Source organism: Balaenoptera borealis (assembly GCF_965194805.1).
Source record: "Balaenoptera borealis genome assembly, chromosome: 13".
NCBI classification, from domain to species: Eukaryota; Metazoa; Chordata; class Mammalia; order Artiodactyla; family Balaenopteridae; genus Balaenoptera; species Balaenoptera borealis.
In genome coordinates, this window is record NC_138870.1 from 32,113,005 (window position 1) to 32,134,526 (window position 21,522).

Sequence of the window (21,522 nt, forward strand, 5' to 3'; positions counted from 1 at the left end):
ACAAAGCAAGCCTTGGGACACTTCAGACACCACAGCCTTCTGTGTCAGGAACCAACCCTACCCACCAGCAGTCTGAAATGAGCTCTGGGATCCCTGAGACCTGCAGCCAGACCTCAGGATCTGGCTCTGCCTGCTAGTGGGTTGGCACTAGCCAGAGGACCTGGATTCACCCACCAGTGGACAGGCACCAGCCCCAAGGTCTCCTGGACCCAGACTCCACCCACCAGTGAGCCAGCACTAGCCCTGGACCACCCAGGGTTCTGAAGTCAGCCATCTCATGACCTGGTCCAGCCAATCAGTGGCTGACATCTTCCACGCAAGTCAGGGCCTGGCAACCAACTGGACTGGGGGCCAACCAAGCCTACTATTCCACCCAGAGCAGTCAGCCTACCACAACAGAAGGACCCAGGTAGCCCATAAAGGGGGCACCCCCAGAGCATGTACCTCTAGTGACAAAAAGGGAGTGCTCTGCTGGGATGCATAGATGTCTCTTACAAAAGGCCACTTCTCCAAGGTCTGAAAACATAACCAACTTACCATATACACAGAAATAAAAATAGCAAGATAGTAGAAATGAGGCAATAAAGGAACATACTCCCAAGGAAGGAATAAGATAAAACCCCAGAAGAACAAAGTGAAGTGGAAAGAGGTAATCACCTAAGAAAGATTAGAAATCACAGTCTCTCTCTCTCCCTCTCCCTCTATATCTCTTTTTCATTCCTATTAAAAGGAAGGACTATCTGAAACACATAATTGGGATGTGCAAGTTTATCAATTTAGGGTCATTCTTTCCTCAATTTTTCAATTTTCTGGAGCAGATAATTGTTGAATTTTTCCTCTATATATTTCAATTCTTGACACAATAGTGGATCTTTGCAAAAATATCTTAGATGGTATCAGCAGTATCACTAACAATCTTTTTACACCACTTAAAAACTAGACATTACTTTCATTTAAGTAAGGTATGTAAAGTGTTTGAATCACAGTGGACAATTCATATGCTTAGGAATTCCAGAAATATTTCACATTATTTCAAGAAGACAGATCATTTTCATAATCATTTTTTCCATCCCAAAGAGAATTAGACCACAAAGATTCATATCACAACTAGTTCTTCCCTCAGCCAAGAAGAAAGGTAACTTCTTACAGGGTCATACTATAATCTGTCTCTTAGCAGTACAAAAACTCAGCATTTAACATTTAGGGAAATGCTTATTTAGAATTATTAAATATAATATCTGCTGCTAGCATATGCTTTGATAAAATTGGTATACAGGTTAACTCCATTTTAGGAGTTATGCAAAACTTGTATCCACACACAAACTTGGGAAACATCTGTCTCTAATATTTGTTTTTATTGTTTTGCCCATTTTTGGCAGCCTCTGAGAATCAATAATCACAGCAATCCAAACATATTTTTCCAGTTGAATTGAAAAACACATTGGATTTCAACTCTTTATATTTTTATTTAAGTACCTTTTCTGTGTGTCTGTGTATTCTCTCGTTGAGAAAACATGGTGATTATCTTTCATAACTTCAAAAGGATTTTTTTTTGAATTTTTGAATTTTATTTTATTTTTTATACAGCAGGTTCTTATTATTTATCTACTTTATACATATTAGTGTATATATGTCAATCCCAATCTCTCAGTTCATCCTGCCACCACCACACACTCCCGCCACTTCCCCCAAAAGGATTTTTTACTTGACTTGCAAACTACTTTACATTTTGATTCCTAAAAAGAGGGGGAAAAATGCCATAAGAAAAATTTAATGCAATATTCCTAAAAAAGCTTTGCATTTAACCCCTTAATATCAGTTCATGTCTTCATTTTTGTTTATGTTAACATCAAGCTGTCTCACATGACAATTCCACCAGTAAATAAAGATGCCTTTTTATAATGTTGCATGTAATGAAAATTGCGTTATTACTGAAACAAAGTAATTGCCACAAACGTTATAAACTCATAGGAGGATCATATTCATATTAATTTTTATAATTCTCACATGCATTTAACTCTAATCTATTAGCATGCCACATTTATAGTTGCCAGCAAAACTTAATTTTATCTTCTTTATATTTATAATATAATACCAAAATCTAATGTGTCAGCAATACTTCCTAAATTACTAACCTACCACTATATTTTCTGTGGATAAATTTTATGGGTTTTGTTGTTTGTTTGCTTATTGTTTACATTTAATCACAAGACTTCAGCTTAAAAGAGAATAATACTCTTTTACCTTAAGTAGTTTAGATTTTATCCCCATACTTCAAAACAGGTTACTAAATTTTCTTTGTGAATTTTACCCACTCCATCCAAAATTCCTTTTTTCTCATCACTCTAAATTCTGAAAAGATTTTAAGATTGTGGCTAGTTGTTAACAGAGAAAATAATCTGTTTCATTTGTTTTCTCCATATCACATCTTAGTTTATCATGACCAATTATTTCACTCCACTTTTAAAAAATTGATGCTTTTCAAGATAATCATGGTACTATTGTGACCTCCATTGGCTAAGCGTATTTCTAAAGACTCAAAAGGAAATTCTTGTTTGTTAGAGTTTTATGAAATATGTTTCTTTACACATAATGGAGAATACCAGCAGATTTTCTAGCATAATTATTTCTAGGATAATAAATTGCACTGACATACCTAAAATTTATATAGATTGTTATGAAATGTGTAAGAAAGTCCAGTGTTTGATACATGCATTTCCTCCACAGTAAAGCTAACACCAAGCTAATAAGTAGGTGTTTTGTTCTCCTAATAGTTGTAAAACTACTTAGAACAAATGCTGATTCTCTTATACAGCATTCATAGAAGCACTGGAGCATGAGGGATAATTAATTCTTCAGTGCTTTTGTATTAAATATGCCATATTTTTCCATAAAATTTTATGAAAAATTTAATATTCTAAGGATAAACAATTTCTGCATGGTTCCTTTTCTAATATATAACAAATTAGAAACTGATCACTATTGCATAAAAATGAAGTCTTGAAAGAGAGTAGTAGAAATATAACTATACACCATCTGCTAAGGATTAGAGAATATAAGTTACTGCACAAATTTTGTGAAAAAGCTTTTTAAAGCCAGGTGTAAGCATTTGAATTACATTTTTAAGTTTACTTCCTTTTTAGTTATGATTTAGTGTAATAATGTTCACAATATTTTTAATAATCTTTCAATTCCAGAATGTAAGCAGCTCTTTTGCCCCTTTCCTTCTTGCCAATTTTTATTCCCCTTAAACCTTAATTATAAAAATGAGATCACTAGGTAATATTTATCCTGACTTATGCCCTACTAAATGCACACAATACTTTGCCTAACCCGTTGATTCTTTCCCTAGATTAAAAGAATTATAAATGAAGAGTTAAGTAATTAAAGAATGACTAGCTCTGTATCCCCCAAAGCCCCCTTAGCAATCCTGCAGGCAGACCAAGCAGGCAAGATAACATCTGAAGAAAGATCATGAGGAGTCAGCCAGCCTGCAAACAATGGAAAATGACACAGGGCTTGACCTACTGCCTGATGATTAACTGAGATTCTTTCTCCTTTTTCCATTTAAAAACTGTCATGGCTGAGCAGAATCTTTGGAATTGGTTTTGAGGACTCAAGTCCATCTTCTCAGCTTGCCGACCTTCTGATTAAAGCAAACTTTCCTTTCTACCAACATTTTCCTCTCTAGTATTGGCTTTTGAGGGGCGAGCAGCTGAAACTTTCTACCAACACCTGCCTCTTGTGTACTGGCTTTTGATTTCAGTAACATAAATACTACCCTGTAGTGTATACTTATTTATTAATACAAATATGAGCCATTTTCACAGATTTGTTAAACTTTCTTTTTACATTTTGCTTTTGTAAAAGACAGAGTCAGTACAAAATTGATTCACATGATTAGAGTTTTCCAATATAGAGAATGGTCAAATTTAGCAGTATAAAATAATAAAGAATATGGTCATTGGAATCAGACAGACAAAGATTCAAATTCAAGCTTCATCATTTAATAATGGTGCTAATTTATTAAAATTTCTTAGATGTCTGACTTCTAGTTCACTCATCTGTGAAATGTTCACCATAGGCTTGCTGTGAGTATTCAAACCATATATATATTACTTAGCACATGGTGGGAATGATGTAACTTCTGCCTTTACTAATCACCATAAAATGTGTTGAGCAAATTCTGTGGCTCTACAGCTGATTAAACCTGGTTATACAGCTTGTATCTAAATCAGACAGTATCTATACACAACTTAGTGTTTTGACTGCCTGATTCAGTTCAAATCCCTCTTTCTTTACCTTTTAGAGAAAAGTTGACGAATAGAATAGATTGAGGGTTAATGGCTCCACTTCTAATCTGGGTGTTATGGGCTGAATTGTGCTCCCTCCCCAAAAGTCATATTTTGAAGTCCTGACTCCCAGCACTTCAGATTGTAACCTTATTTGGAGAAAAGTTAAAGAGGTAATTAAGTTAAAATGAGTCTTAGAATGAGTTCTAGTCCAATACAGCTGGTGTCCTTATAAGAGGAAATTTGGACACAGACACTTAGAGAGGAAAGACAATGTGATGATACAGGGAGAGGATGGCAAGGAGAAAGTCCTCAGAAGAAACCAATCTTGCAGACCCCTTGATCCCAGACTTCCAGTCTCCAGAATAATGAAAAAATAAGTTTGCTTTGCTTAAGCCACACAGTCTATAGTGCTTTGTTATGGCAGCCCTAGCAAATCAATACACTATGTAAAAAAAATTTGCCGTGTGAAGACAGATCCAATTTTTGTGTCTTCCAGTAAGCAATTTTCATAGCTTTAATTTCATTAAGTTCAGATTTTGAAAGTAATGTTATTCTTACTTGTAAGTTATGAAAAGACTTAGAATTATACCTCTTCATATTGAAAAAAATACATATCTAAAGAAATTTTATTCTTATTTAAGGACTCCAACTGGCAACATAACAGATACATAATTGCCAGTTCTTGGAAAGTATATATGTGGGTGGCGGTGTATAAAGGGAGGCTTTTTAATGCTGAGTTGGAAGTAGGAATAGAATTCTTACTCTTTGATTGTGAAACTGGAGACAACATGTTAATAGAAAAGTCTTAAAATAATTATGAGAGACATAGCTTTTTTGTCTTTTATGGAGTAGCATAAAGTATTAATTTATTTCCCTGTGGTAATCTTTCAAATACATAAAACCATTTTTCACTCCAAAAGTACAGTTGACAGGTCTCTTTCTTTTTCTTTTTTTAAATTTATTTTATTTTTGGCTGTTTTGGGTCTTGGTTTCTGCTTGCGGGCTTTCTCTAGTTGCAGCAAGTGGGGCCTACTATTGGTTGCAGTGCGCAGGCTTCTCATTACAGTGGCTTCTCTCGTTGTGGAGCACAGGCTCTAGGTGCGCAGGCTTTAGTAGTTGTGGCACACAGGCTCAGTAGTTGTGGCTTGCGGGCTCTAGAGCACAGCCTCAGTAGTTGTGGCACACAGGCTTAGTTGCTCCGCAGTATGTGGGATCTTCCTGGACCAGGGCTCGAACCCATGTCCCCTGCATTGGCAGACAGATTCTTAACCACTGAGCCACCAGGGAAGTCTTACAGGTTTATTTCTATGTGCAGTATTTTTTGTTTTTGTTAGTCTGAATATTTAGTCAAAATTTATAATCACCATTTCCAGATAAATTAAAGACAAATAAATGAAAAAAAAATGTAACACTGTTCAAAAATTTAATGGTGGATATGGCAGAGTCAGTTTCCATAATCATGTTCTATGCTCTATTTCCCTTTCTTTCATGTTGATTACCAAAAAAAAATGAGTTTATGAAGTTCTCCAAACATATAGCTCTTGATAACGATTCTACACAAAAGTCATGACTATACAACAATGAATTCTAATCTGTATGCCCCAAAGTCAGTTTCATCTTCATTAGTATAACTCACTAATATGACTCCAGGATGAGTATTTGTGGTTACTCCCTATGAAAATGGTAATATCTGAATCTATCAACTGCATATTCAGCCATGTTATTGTACCCAGCTGGAGAAAGCTTCCTTTTTCCCCATCTGATCCCCACATTCCTTACAGGAGGTCAGAAATTTATCTCTTTGCCCAGGGACTCCAGACAGCATTTAGGATTGAAAGGAGGTGGTAAGCTGAAAACAAGGAAATAGAATGAATATTTCCATAATAAACAGTTAGTATTTCAGCCTCCTCACACCTGCTCCCAGTCCACTGTAACAGTGTGCAGGGGTCTGGTTCATTCTTTCTTTGAGAAACTGTATTACCTCAGATATGTGCTAGTGCCCCAAAGTTGGCAAGCTGATGATCATCCTGAAATGGAGCCCACCAGTCACAAACCCCATCTCCAGTCATAGATCTTTCTTCGTGCTTTCTAATGTTTCACTCTTAAGTAAGAGACAGCTAAGGAACCACCAAACATTTGAGATAAGGTTCAATTTGAGGGAGAAAGGCCAAAACAAAGAGGAAAACAAAAGGGAAACTAAAGGAAACAATGATGATGAGTTAAACAGAAAATAATTTCAAAAAAGGAAAAGACTATAATAATTTCATTGGAGAAGTAAAAGAAGATATCATGCCCATAAAACCAGAACAGGATGAAAAGAAACGAAACAAACATCAGGCAAGAAAGAGCAATAGTTTTAAAAAATATAATAAATGAGAATTATTTCAATAGAAAGAGTAAAATGTAAGGCCAAGAAAATCACCAATAAATAGGAGAAAAATGAAAGAAAAATTAGAAAATTATACCAAGAGGGGCAACATCTAAATCCCAGGGCTCAAAGATATAAGTGCTTGTATTGAAAGATCAACTGAGTACTTCCTTCAGTGGTGAAAAAAACATCATGCTCAGGTCATTCCTTATTACTGCCTATGAGAAGGGCTATTGCATGGGCTTTTATTTATTGGTGCTTGAAAAATAGCTCCATTTGAAGCTGTTGTTATTACAGAAGGGTAATTTTTAAATATTGTAATTACAAATATTCTTTAATATTCCAAGCACTGCTTAATGTCTTTTAATAACTTAAAAGTTCATTGATAATTTTGTTCCCTGGTATACTTTTTCCTGATAATTCTGGCATTTACTAAAAAGTAAGACTTTAACTTCTGTAATTATAGATAGGTTTTTAAATCCTTTACTAAGATCATTTTAATATGCTTTTGAGTTGTTGCAGCTAGTTGTCAAAAATAATTAAAGTCACAGGCAATATATATAACAGATAATAAAGTAAAACATTAAAGAGGAAAATGATCTTCCTTTGACCTTGTAAATTTAACATATAAAAATGAGAAAATTGGACAGCTACTTAAAAACAATAAATTACTGCTTCTCTATTCACCATCTTAAATAAATTAAAGACATTAACAAAATATATTTGAGCTGAGTTATAACCATTTTCTCTAGAAAATAGTTTTGTCTGTAACTAGAAAAATACAAAAAATTTCTTAATCTCCCAAGCAAACCCTGGGCGTAATGTCAGTACAGACAAATATTTATCAGTGATAGCTATGATGAAGTGAAAGTGAATACCCATTCCAAAAATAATTCAAAAATCTTCAAATGTATAATTAGTATGCAAAGTATTATACAGGAATAAAATATTTGAAATCTTAAAAGCATATAACCTGAAATCACAAGATAAATTTTTACAGTGAACTATTCTCTAAAATTCTAGGTGTAATCATTAAAATCTGTCTTCTAGCATTAAAAAAAGGTATTACTACTAAATATGACAACTTGTCTATTCTTCCCTTTGTATATTCATGAACATTGACTTTTTAGAACTCAGGTTGGTCAGCCCCAGCTTGAAGACCATTTCCGGCCATGCCCATTTGGCATTACTATTGCCTAATGACACTTCTTTTCATACTACTACAGCAGAGTTGGGTACTGGTGACAGAAACCATATGAAACATAAAGCCTAAAATATTTACTATCTTATCCTTTTCAGAAAAAAAATGCTGACCCTTGTTTTAGAAGCACATATGAGAGCAAAAATTATTACTTGTCTCTCTTGTTCTGTATACCCTTAAAGAACAGGAAACTTTTTTTCTTTTACTTCTTTCATATAAACAATAGTATTTAATTACTGGACAATAATAATCTCTTTTTTTTCCTCCCCACAAAATAATGAAACTTCTAGGTAAATGGGAAAGGACTACTATTATCTGTTTATACCAAATATTTTTTAATAGTTTTTAAATGAAATATGAAATACTAAATGAATGTAAAATACTGTATGAAATACTGCAATAAAATACCGTAATAATCTGAGGAAGTATAATCTATATCAATGAGTTTCAGACTTTTCTTACTATAGATTTCCTTTTTCTCAAATAAAATCTTACTCTGGAATTCCAATTAACAGAGCAGGTATGAGCAATATACAGGTTCCTCTAAGGTTTAGCAGAAAAAAACCTCCAGGTAGTCCTTGACTGTCAGAAAACCGTTTGCAACGGTCTAGAAGAATCACTGAGTGATTATTGCTGAGTGATTGAGTGATTATTCAGTTGATTATAAACAACTAAATCATAACTAGGGAAAAATAGTCAAAGACTTTTATTTCTTTCATTTTTCTATAATAAACCTTACAACAGAGACTGTCATATAAGGATGCAGTATTCTAAAGAACATTCTCATAGAACTCAATGCACCCCCTACTAACTAGGACATGACTATGAAGGCTGATATAACCAAAATCATTCTGTCTGCATTAGAGTTAATAGGTCCCAGAATTTTGCAACTTATCTAGGCTGCATTTATTGATGACGATATATACGCTAGTCACCACCACAGAAAATACCAATATTTGGTTCAGTGTTTGAAGCAAACTTAATAAGCTAAAATAGTCACTGAAATGCTCAAGATTTGAAGAGTAGTAAAATACTGACTGATTTCTGTAAAGACTATCTTCCTATAAGTTGGCTCCCTGAATTATCACAAAAATAATTATTTAGGAAAACTCCTTTTATCATTCTTCATTTAAATGTAGAGACGTGCCATTATTTTTTGAAAATTTCTACTTCCTGTGCCTCAAGTTATACTTAGTGCTAACCCAAATGCACCATGTTTACCAAGTGCTATGTGATTAGGATATATGTGTCTGTCATGTTTTTTTCTGAAATATTTGAGTGAAAGGATAATATTAAAAATAAGTTTTTCATTTGTGAGGGGAAAATACATTTTCTTGTTAAATAGAAGATAGACATACTCTAATTGTATAGAGTTGTCTGTTCATGTCTGCTGGATTTTTCAACACCCACATTTTGCTGGGATTGCTACACAAATTCCAGCTACAGATCCTGTCTCCTATACCCAGACTAGGTTTCTGGATATTGACTTGACACATATTTTGACTATAGGATGTATGATATACTCTGGAGTCAGACTTGGATTTAAATCTAAGCTCTGCCATGAAGAAGTTATGGGGCCTTATGCTTTACGATCTTTATACTTTTCATGCTTAAGATGGAGTTTAAAAGGGAGCCTTTTCAATAGGAATCATGAGAGGATTTGATGGTACAATGAATATAAAGCACTTAGCATGGTGCCTGGTAAGGTGGACAAGGAGATGGACTCTCCTGCCCAACTTGTACTATGAATGCCAGGCCCAGCCATCTATTAGGGCTCTGGCTTTGTCCTTCAGTTTGCCTGACACCCTGAATCCTGACCATTCACATCTCAAAGCAAAGCTGCTGACTGCATTCAGTTAGAAATATATCAAGACCTGTTCTTGAGAGAAAAGCAATTTAGAAGAACAAATAACCTACGCAGTGCTCTGGGACTTCTGTGAGGTAGAATTCCAAATAAGAGAATAATTCTATCTTTGAAGGAATAGTTTGAAGAAACACTTTACCAAAATGATGGGTTCCTAGAGGGCAATAGTCAGAGTCCTTCATTATTGGATAAAGCAAAATGGGCACACAGTGGAGGAAAGGAAGTCAGACTATTTCAGGAGGTGAAATATTTTAAGCCTTCCATTATGCCCAAAGTAAAAGATAGACCCATCATCTCTGCCCTTCTGAATTGAGTTGAAATGCCTTCTTCATATACATTATAACCCTTCTAACACTAATTGTTATAACATGCGGCCCTTATTTGCTACTTAATCAATTCTGTAAGCTCCTTGAGAGTGGGGAGTAAGATGCCCCCCTCCTTTCCCTCTCCACTTTCTGAACTTATTACAGTGGTAAACACTCAGAATAAAAGATACTTATCAAGTTGAATATGGAGTTCTTTAAATTCAGACATGAATTTTGTCCCACTGTGGATTTTGTACATAGGTAATAATACCTATTACTTCTGAAATAAAAAAAACTACCAAAGCCTTTTGTGGATGGGTATAATTTCTGAATTATGAAGTAGGAGGGAACACACCAGGGAAAATAATGTGTTATAATCAGACATGTAACAGTCCAAATGTCTTCATGTAGTAAAAGAACAGAAATAGTCAAGCACAGAAATGTATTTTCAGGTCTATTTTGACCCTTACATTGACCAAAGTTCAAAGCCAGTGCCAACTCCACAGCTATCAAAACAGTGTTAATTCTGGGAAACTATGAGACTGGTTTGTCATTCTGATGCTTGAGGAAAAGCATCAAAATTCCAAATTACACACATATGCAGATCAAATCATTTTCCTCAATACTTAGGAACTTGATATTCCAACTCCTCTTTAAAATAGTTTTTTAAAATCTCATTAATAACTAGAATTTATGCTTTTCCATAAGTTCTTTTATCTGCCTCTTTTGTCCTCTCTAGACCAGTGGTTCTCAATTCTGGCTGCATATTAGCAATTACCTGAGAAACTTTTTAAAATACCAACACTGGGGCCCAAACCCAGGAGATGGTCTGAGTTAATTGGTCTAGGATAGAACCTAAGTTTCAGAAATTTTTTAAACTCCCTAAGTTAGTTCAATGTGCAATTAAGGGTTGAGGAATACTCCTCCAGCCAATCGAATTCATACCTAGAGCTTCAATTACTGTATACACAAATAAGTCCAAATTTAGGTCTTTGGTCCAACATTGCCTCTAATCTCCAAATCTATAATTACTTGACACTGTCTTGTCCTACTAGACTACAAGTTTTGTGAGGATGAAAATCATGTTGGTTTGCTGCTCCCCATTTTATCCCAACGCCATTCATAATTCCAGCCACATAGGAAATGTTTAATATTTTTTGGTTAATTTATTTACTGTTTTGGCCATCTTGTGGCCAAAAAAAGAGTCAAGGGAGTTAATGTCTTCTGGGGGGAAAAAAATCTCATTTTTAGCTGTACCAACAGCCTTCACTGACATGAGAGCAAGACAACTAGAAAAATCTAGGGCACAAATGCATCTAAGTCGAGTCCGGAATCTGCTGCCAGGGTAAATTTTCTCTCTCTCTTCTACATATTCAAAATTGAGATAATGATGGCATTTCTCTAGTTATATTCCAAGTATGTTTTGAAGGTAAATCATCCCATTTATGCAAAATGGCTCTGAACTACTTAGAAAAGCAGAAATAAAGAAAAAACGTTATTCTACTTTGATTATCTATAAAGAAAATGAGTTGCTCCAAGATTTTTAAGAGTTAATTCTGAAAAATTTAAATTTGACTTATTGCCAGTTAGTTTTCAAAACTACCCTCTCAAAAAAACAAAATATAATAAAACTGTTAAATTTTTATGTATTAAACATCTCTTTAACAAGTTACCATGTATATCTTTTTTGACTAAAATTTTCATCTGCTCATGAAATCTTCAACTCACTTTAAAGACACTTGCAGGATGTGCATAGAAAGGGAAAACAATGGCAATCTGGACATTTTGTAGTAATGTTCCACCCCCTGCAGAAAAAGGGAACTGGCCTCATCATTTTTGTAACAGGGAAAAATAGACTTGAGAATCTGGAAACTCTTCTTCTGCTTCCCCGAGTCTTTATTCTCAGCATGTCAGCACCACTCAGCCCTGTGAAAAGCCTTTTGAAAAGTCTGTTCTACCTCAAACACCTGAAAAGTGACTGAGACAAAAACCCAATCCAGGTATGTTTGTCTCCAAAGCCTGTGCTTTTTCCTTTATGCCACTTTACCACTCTAAATATCATCTTGATGGTGTCAGGATTCCTGCTCTCCACCCTCTTACTAGAAGCTTACTCTTAGAAGAGTGATTGGAAGTACCTGGTGAGTCTTCATCAGCTCCCAGCTCCCAGCTCCCAGGGGCTTTAAGCACATTGCTTCAGATGGCTATTGGTCCTCACTTCCTGTGCTCAGTACTCTATCAGGGAAAACACAAGGTAGATTTCATATCCCGTTTCCTGTTTCCCAGTATCATCTGATGAGGAGAGATGAGCATCCTCATACCTCCAAAAGCCTGAGGGAAATATGGTAACTTACGATTTTTAGAATTTTAGTTTTGTTCTTTCGGTTTTGCTTTCTTTTTCATCATGATTCAGTGGGAACTGAATCGCTGCGCTTGCAAATGACTGTAATTGCTTAGGAAATGTAAATAGAGAGCTATAATCACTCAAACTAAATAGTGAAAAACAATTTCACAAGGAGAAACCTCTGTTTGCATAAAAATGTTTACTCCTCTATTCAATGACCACAGCTTTTTGTATCTTGCAGTAACTATCATTGAATTTGACTAGTTGTGAAAAAAGCAAAATTTGGAGAAATAAGAAGCTTAAGAGGCCTAATGGCTAATCAAGCAAACTTAGTAATCTCAGAGTCATCTGTAATATATCCTCTATCCTCTTAGAAGCAGATTCTCAGGAACTACTGAATCACAGACTCTGAAGATGAGCCCATCATTCTGTTTTAACAAGCAGTCCAGCTGATGCTGAGGCACCCTAAATTTGAGAATCACTGTGATAGAATAATCTGTGGCTCATCTAGGTGTAGACTTTTAGTAATTCATTGGAAATAAAGGTTTAGAGTTCTGGACTAGGCCTTGGTTGGCCTTACCCTATCCTCTTCTCTAAAAATAAACTAATTCCTTAGCCAAGAGAGATGTACTGGGGCATGCCCACCATGAAGAAACCAAATGAAATACAAAGAAAGCATTTGGAATTTTTCTTTCTTAAAGCAGAATTAGCAGATAATAGCTATAACTTCAAGGCTGGTGTTATGGTAACTTCTAAATTACACCAGTCACCTGCTTGCATAGAACCTGAAATGCAAGACTAGGGCCTCTGGTGGAAAGCACTATGTCAATGACTCAGAAGAAATGGACTCTGAATGTGAAAAAGTTTTAAGAACACCAACTTATTTCACTCATGTTTTTCTTTTTCTGTGTGCACAAGGGTAATATACGACCAAAAAAAGTCTAAACAAGCCTAGAAACTATACTTTCAATAAGTACAAAGTACAAATTCTAATAAATAAGAAGGCGTTGTGATAGGGTTTAATTGACATGTTTGTTTTTTCCTTAATGGTACATAAAATAAGGATGCATGTTACAATTCATGGAATTTTAATTTTGATGAGACATGATTACAGGAAGATCTACTTCCTAGAATTGTGCTAAGGATAAAATAAATTATGTGAAAGCAATGAACCTATAAATATATAGATGGGAAAAATTCACACTAAGTTTTTCATTTTGCTTTTTTTCATTTAAACAGTACATCTTGCAGATTTCTCCATTTCTGACCTTATTCTTTTTAATGGCTCCAAAATATTCTACTGAATTGATGCATTCAAATTTAGTCTATTTTACCTGAATCTGTGCTACTCAAAGTGTGGTCCATGAACTAGCAACATCAGCAACACCTGGGAATTTGTTAGAAATGCAGCATCTGCATTTTAATAAAATCTCCAGATGATTCCTATGAAAATTAAAGTTTGAGAAGAACTGATGTAAATAACAATAGAACATGCTCAGTGACCTCACTTGAAATAATCTGGAATATTTATATTGTATATATATTTATAAAAACTTACAAATTTATTTTTTAATTAAAACATTCTTCTACATAACACAACTAAAAATTAGTTTCAGTATATAAGGAACTAAAATGTAATAAACTTATCTCATAATTAGAGATTGAACACAAGAGGAGTGGAGAGTGATTAAGAGATAATTACTAAATTTTTCAGTTTTCTTATTTTCTACTGAGTCTATTTGCTGGTTTGACAGTTTCAGAAAAGTAATGAATAATAGTTCAGTTTCAGGAGTTTTCAAATATTACCATAAAGACAAAGCAAACCAACAAAACTAGGCTTGAAAATTATACCCAACATAAAATAAATGATTTATCATGTGGGCAAAAACCAAAGAAATGAAAATCTAGAAGTTTTCCTTCTCTCCATATCAACCATAATGTACTTCTCATACCTAATTTTCCAGGAAAAGTTGGAAAAACTGTTCTTACAGATATGTTCATTTTGTTACTACTTTGTAGTTTTCTAGATTCTACAGTATAAGGGATGAGGCTACAATAAAACTAGGGAGGCTAGACCCCAAAGGTAACCAGCTAGAGAATGTAGGTGTTGTTGTCCAGCCTTGGTGCTTAAATAACTTCACTTTCATCCTTCCATAACTGTTGTTGTTGTAGGGTGGTACTTGGTACTTGTTCTTGGTATGAAGCTCTTTTTGTCCTACATAATTTCACATAACTCTATGTGTCTCTAGACAATCTAACATACCTCTATGGCTTCAGTTACCAACCATGTGCTGGTGAGTCCAAAATCTCCCAACAAAGGCCTAGTCCAGAACTCTAAACCTTCATTTCCAATGAATTACCAAAAATCTATACCTAGATGAGCCACAGATTAGTCTATCACAGTGGTTTTTAAATTTAGTTGCCTCAGCATCACCTGGACTGTTAGTTAAAACAGAATGATGAGCTCATCCTCAGAGTTTGTGATTCAGTAGGTCCTGAGAATCTGCTTCTAAAAAGTTCTTAGGTTATGTCAATGCTGCTGGTCCAGGGACTGTACTTTAAGAATCAATGTTCTAATAAAACATATTCAAAATTAAACTGATTTCCCCCCCAATTCTTCTTAACCAATAATCATTTCCCATTTTGTTTTTCATCAAAGGTCATAATATTGCTGTTAATTTACTCACTCATTGCAGAATCCTGAAAACCATCCTATCCTCTTCTCTCTCTTTTCTACCTCACATTAATGCAGAAGCAAACTGTGATTCTGTGGTTAAAAGTGGTAAATAATGTACTAAACTATACACAAACACCCAACATACAGAACCTACTATACACAATACACTATACTATACACCAATGAGAATTATATGCTGAAACTATAAAACATTGATGAAAGAAATTGACAAACACAAATAAATGGAAACACATGCCCTTTTCAGATAAATATAAAAATAATCTCAAATTTTGTATGGAACCCCAAAAGACCCCAAATGGCCAAAGCAGTATTGAGAAAAAAGAACAAGGCTAAAAGTATCACACTTCATGATTTCAAACTATATTAAAAAGCTGTAATGATTAAAAAATTGTATGGGCATAAAAACCGACATAGACAGATGGAGCAGAATCTAGAGCCCAGAAATAACCCACACATGTACAGTCAATTAATATTAGGCAAGAGAACCAAGAATACTCAATGAAGAAAAAGATAATCCCTTCAATAAATGGTGTTGGTAAAACTGGATAATCACAAGCAATAGAATAAAATCCTATTATACACAGCTCACAAAAACTAACTTGAAGTGGATTAAAGATTTAAATGTAAGACTTAAAACTGTAAAACTCCTAGAAGAAAACATAGAGAAAACTCAAACTCCTAGAAGAAAATATAGGAAAATGCTCCTTGACATTGGTCTTTGTAAGGATTTTTTGTATATAACACTGGAAGCAAAAAAAAAAAAGCAAAAGTAAACAAGTGAGATGAAATCAAACTAAAAAGCTTATACATAGCAAAACAATCAATAACATGAAAAAGCAACCTATGGAATGGGAGAAAATTAGGGTTAATACTCAAAATATATAGGAAACTCATACAACTCAAGAGCACAAGATAAGTAATCCAATTTTTAAATGGCCAAAGACCTGAATAGATCTGAATAGATATTTTTCATGGAAAACACACAGATGGCCAACAGGTACATGAAAAGTTATTCACATCACTAATTATCAGGGAAACGCAAATCAAAACCACAATGAAGTGTCACCTAACAGCCATTAGAATTGATGTTATGAAAAAGGCAAAAAATAACAAGTGCTGAAGAGGATGTAAAGAAAAGGGAATCCTGTAGCACTGTTAGCAAGATGTAAATTTGCATAGCCACTATGGAAAACAGTAAGAAGTTTCCTCAAAAAATTAAAAATAGAATTACCATATGATATAACCATGCCACTTGTGGATATACAGCCAAAGAAAATTAAATCAAGATTATGAAGAGGGAGGTGTGGCCAAAATGGCAGAGTAGGAAGATCCTGAGCTCACCTCCTCCCATAGACACACCAAAATTACAACTATTTAAGAGCAACTATCAATGAGAACAACCTAAAGACTAGCAGAAAAGATTTTTCACAGCTAACAATATAAAGAAAGGACTACAGTAAGGTGTGTGGAAGGGGTGGAGATGTGGTAGAGTCAAGACCCACACCCCCATATAGGTGACCCACCAATGAGAAGAGAATCACAATTGCATAGGTTCCCCTAAGGAGCAAGGGGTCTGAGACCCACATCAAGATTCTCAGCCAGGGGTCCTACCTGGGGAAAATGAGCCCCCAGAAGTCTGGCTTTCAAGACCACCACAGTTTGTGTACAGAAGAGCCAGAGCACTGTAGGAAACAGAGACTCCACTTTAAAAGGCACCCACAAAAATCTCACATACTCTGAGTCCCATGGCAGAGGCAGAAATTTGAAAGGACCCAGGGTCAGACCCACTTGCTGATCTTAGAGAACATCTCAGAGAGGCAGGAGACAGCAAGTGTTCCCCCTAGGAACACAGACAGTCATTTTTAGAAGCTTGTTCTACTATGAGGACATGAGTGCTGACAAGTGCCACTTGGAAGTCCTCCCTCTAGACTATTAGTGCTGAGGACTTACCAGCCCATCAGTGAGCTGGCACGAGTCCTGGGACTCCCTAGGCTGAGCAGCCAGCTGCCCCAGGACCTGGCCACACCTACCAGCAGGCCAACTAGCCACTAGACGAGACAAGACCTGAGAGCCAACCAGGCCAGTGTCCACTCCACCTACCAGCATGCCCACTATATTTGGCCCCACCTACAAAAGAAGGGCCCACACAGCCTACAAAGGGGACACCATAGAGCATATAGCTCTGGTAATGAGAGGGGTGTATGCTGATGGGTCTGTTGGATGTCTCCTACATAAGACCATTTTCCAAGATCAGGGATATAACCAGTATACCTAATACATAAAAGTAAACACAGAGAATTAGGCAAGATGAGGAGACAGAGGAAAATATTCTATACAAAGGAACAAGACAAATCACAGAAGAAGAACTAAGTGAAGTTAAGACAAACAACCTAGGGACTTTCCTGGTGGTATAGTGGTTAAGACTCCATGCTTCCATTGCAGCGAGCATGGGTTCAATCCGTGGTTAGGGAACTAAGATCCCACATGCCATGAGGGATGGCCAAAAAAAAAAAAAAAGATAAGCAATATAACCAATTATGATTTCAAGGTAATGATCATAAAGCTGCACAACAAACTCAGGAGAGGAATGGATAAACATAGTGAGAAGTTTAACAAGAGTTAGAAAGTATAAAGAAAAACCAATCAGAGCTGAAGAATACAATAACTGAAATAAAAAGTATAATTGAAGAAATCAAGAGTAGATTAGATGATACAGGGTAATGAATCAGTGAATTGAAAGGTAGAGCAGTGAAAATCACACAAGCTGAACAAGAAAAAAATTTTTTTTTAATCAGAAAATTTGAAGAGACCTCTGAGATAATATCAAGTGTACTAACATTCACTTGATAGAGGTTGAAGAAGAAGAGAGAAAGAAACAGGCAGAGAACTTATTTGAAGAAATAATAGCTGAAAACTTCCCTAACCCTGGAAAGGACACAGACATGCATGTTCAGGAAGCACAGAGAGTCCAAAACAAGATAAACCTAAAGAGATCCACACCAAGACACATTGTAATTAATATAGCAAAAATTAAAGATTAAAGAGAGAATCTTAAAATCAGCAAGAGAAAAGCAACAATTACAGACAAGGGAACTCCCATTAAACTATCAGCTGACTTTTCAGCAGAAACCTTGCAAGCCAGAAGAGAGTGGCACAATATATTCAAAGTGCTGAAAGGAACAAAACTACAACTAAGACTACTCTATCCAGCAAGTCTATAATTCAGATCTGAAGGAGAGTTAAAGAGTTTTACAGACAAGCAAAAGCTGAAGTAGTTCAGCACCACTAAATCAGCTTTACAAGAAATGTTAAAGGGACTTCCCTAATTGAAAAAGAAACAACCACTACTAGGAATATGAAAATTACAAAATAAAATCTATCATTGGTAAAGGCAAGCATACAGCAAAGATAGTAGATCAACCACTTATACAGCTAGTAGAAAGAATAAAAGACAAAAGTAGTAATGTCATCTATATCTACAACAATTAGAAAAGGGATACACAAAATTGAAAGGGGAAATAATAATATTAAAAACATTAAACATGGGAGTGGGGGAGTAAAAATGCAAGGTTGTTAAAATGCTTTTGAACTTAAGAGATCACCAACTTAAAATAATCATACATATGTTTTTACATATGAACCTTATGGTAACCATAATCCAAAAATCTGTAACAGATACATACAGAAAAAGAGAGAAAAGAATCCAAACATAACATTAAAGATAGTCATCAAATCACAAGGAAAGAAAGTAAAAGAAGATACAAACAGAAAAGAACTACAAAAACAGCTGGAAAACAAGTAAAAAATGGCAATAAGAACATACATATCAATGTTCACTTTAAATACAAATAGATTAAATGCTCCCATCAAAGGGCATAGAGTGGTGATGAGGGTGTAGTGATGAATGTAGATGTACTAGCCAGCCAGTAAGAAAGTTTCTGTGGTATGTGGCTAAAAAAGAAGAAAAGGTCAGTAGAGATTGTGCTGAGGCCTTGGAAAATGTTTATGTGACATTATTGCTCTACGTGTTTAAGATTTCAATTTTATCACCAATACAAAAAACTTAATTAAAAAAAGACAGAGTGGCTGAATGAACTAAAAACTAAGACCCATCTATATGTTGCCTTCAAGACTCACTTCAGATCTAAAGACACATGCAGACTGAAACTGAGGGGAAGGAAAAAGGTATTTCATGCAAATGGTAATAAAACAAAAACCAGGGTAACAACATTTATCAGACAAAATAGGCTTTAAAATAAAGACTGGAAAAGAGACAAAGAAGGACATTACATAAAGATCAAGGGGTCAATCCAACAAGAATATATAACAATTGTAAGTATACGTGCACCCAACATAGGAGCACCTAAATACATACAGCAAATATTAACATACATAAAGGGAGAAATTTACAGTAATACAATAATAGTAGGGGACTTTAACACCCCACTTACTTCAATGGACAGATCATCCAGACAGAAAATCAATAAACACTGGCCTTAAATGACACATTAGAACAGATGAACTTAATAGATTTATGCAAAACATTGTATCTAAAAGCAGCAGAATACACATTCTTTAAGTACACATGAACGAGACTTCCCTGATGGTCCAGCAGTTAAGAATCTATACTTCCACTGCAGGGGGCATGGGTTTGATCCCTGGTTGAGGAACTAAGATCCCGCATGTGGCACAGTGTGGCCAAAAAAAAAAAAAAGTACACATGGAACATTCTCCAGGATAGACCACATGCTAGGCAACAAAATGAGTCTCAATAAATTTAATATTGAAATCATATTAAGCATCTTTTTCAAACACAACAATTTGAGACTAGAAACCACCAACAAGAAAAAAAACATAAAAAACACAAACACATGTAAGCTAAACAACAAGATACTAAACAAGCATTTGGTCACTGAAGAAATAAAAAAGGAAATTAAAAATACACCTGGAGACATGAAAATGGAAACACAAAAATCCAAAATCTATGGAATACAGCAAAATCAGTCCTAAGAGAGAACTGTATAGTGATACAAGCCTACCAGAGGAATAAGAAAATTTTCAAGTAAACAATCTAACCTTAAACCTAAAGGAACTAGAAAAAGAACAAACAAAATCAAAATTTAGTAGAAGAAAGAAAATAATAAAGATTACAATAGAAATAAATGAACTAGAGACTAATAAAGCAATAGAACTCAATAAACTAAGAGCTGAATTCTTTGAAAAGATAAACAAAATTGATAAATTTTTAGGCAGACTCATGAAGAAAAAAGAGACAGTGCCCAAATCAATAAAACAGGGGAACTTAAAACTGAAACCACAGAAATACAAAGGATCATAAGTGATTACTACGAACATTTACATAATAATAAAATGGACAATCTAGAAAAATGGATAAATTACTAGAAACATATAATTTCCCAAGAATGAATTGTAAAGGAATACAAAGTATGATCAGACTAATGTCCAGTAATAAAATTGAATCAGTAATCAAAAAACTCCCAAGAAACAAAAATTCAGGACCAGATGATTTCACAGAGAAATTCTACCAAACATTTAAAGAAGAGTTAACATCTGTTCTTCTCAAAATATTTCAAGAAATTGAAAAGGAAGGAATGCTTCTGTACTCATTCTATGAAACCAGCATCACCATGATACCAAAATCAAAGAAAGACACCACAGAAAAAAGAAAAGAAAAGAAAATTACAGGCCAATATCACTGATGAATGTAGGTGTAAATAATCTCAACAAAATATTAGCAAACCAAATTATATAATACATTAAAAGATTCATACACTATGTTCAAGTGGGATGTATCCTAGGGATGCAAGGATTTTTCAATATCTGCAAATCAATCAATATGATACAGCATTTTAATAACAAGTTGAAGAATAAAAATCATATGATCATCTCAATAGACACAGAAAAAGCTTTGGACAAAATTTATTATGCATCTATAATGAAATGTCTCAACAAAATATGCATAGAGGGAACATATCTCAACATATTAAAGGCCTTTGATGACAAACCTACATCCAACATCATACTCAATGGCAAAAACCTGAAAGCATTTCCTCCAAGATCAGAAAAAAGACAAGGATGCCCACTATCACCAGTTTCATTCAGCATAGTATTTGAAGTCTTAACCACAGCAGTCAGACAAGAAAAATAATAAAAGACATCCAAATTGGAAAGGAAGAAGTAAAACCGTCACTGTTGGCAGATGACATGATACAACATATAAAAAAAAATCCTGGCTTCTGCAGTCGGTCTCAAGCTGAGGCGCCGGCACAGTTGTTTCACTGTGGCAACTCTACTCTGAAGTGCCGGGTGTGAGGCCTGTTCATGCAGTATCCTGTGAGCAAGTGAAATTAGATGAAGCGCAAAGGAAAAAAAGAATGCTGAGGGGAGGAGAGAAGATGGCAGAAGAGTAAGACGTGGAGATCACCTTCA

General features: G+C 35.0%; 1 long non-coding RNA gene across 1 annotated transcript in view; it reads right to left on the reverse strand.

The window, feature by feature from the left end:
* Window positions 1–1,477: 1,477 nt before the first annotated feature.
* Window positions 1,478–21,522, reverse strand: part of LOC309608882 — a 30,183-nt gene continuing 10,138 nt past the window's right edge. The window contains exon 2 of the long non-coding RNA XR_014233145.1: window positions 1,478–21,329. This is a non-coding gene — a long non-coding RNA (uncharacterized lncRNA). The remainder of the gene's footprint in view (window positions 21,330–21,522) is intronic.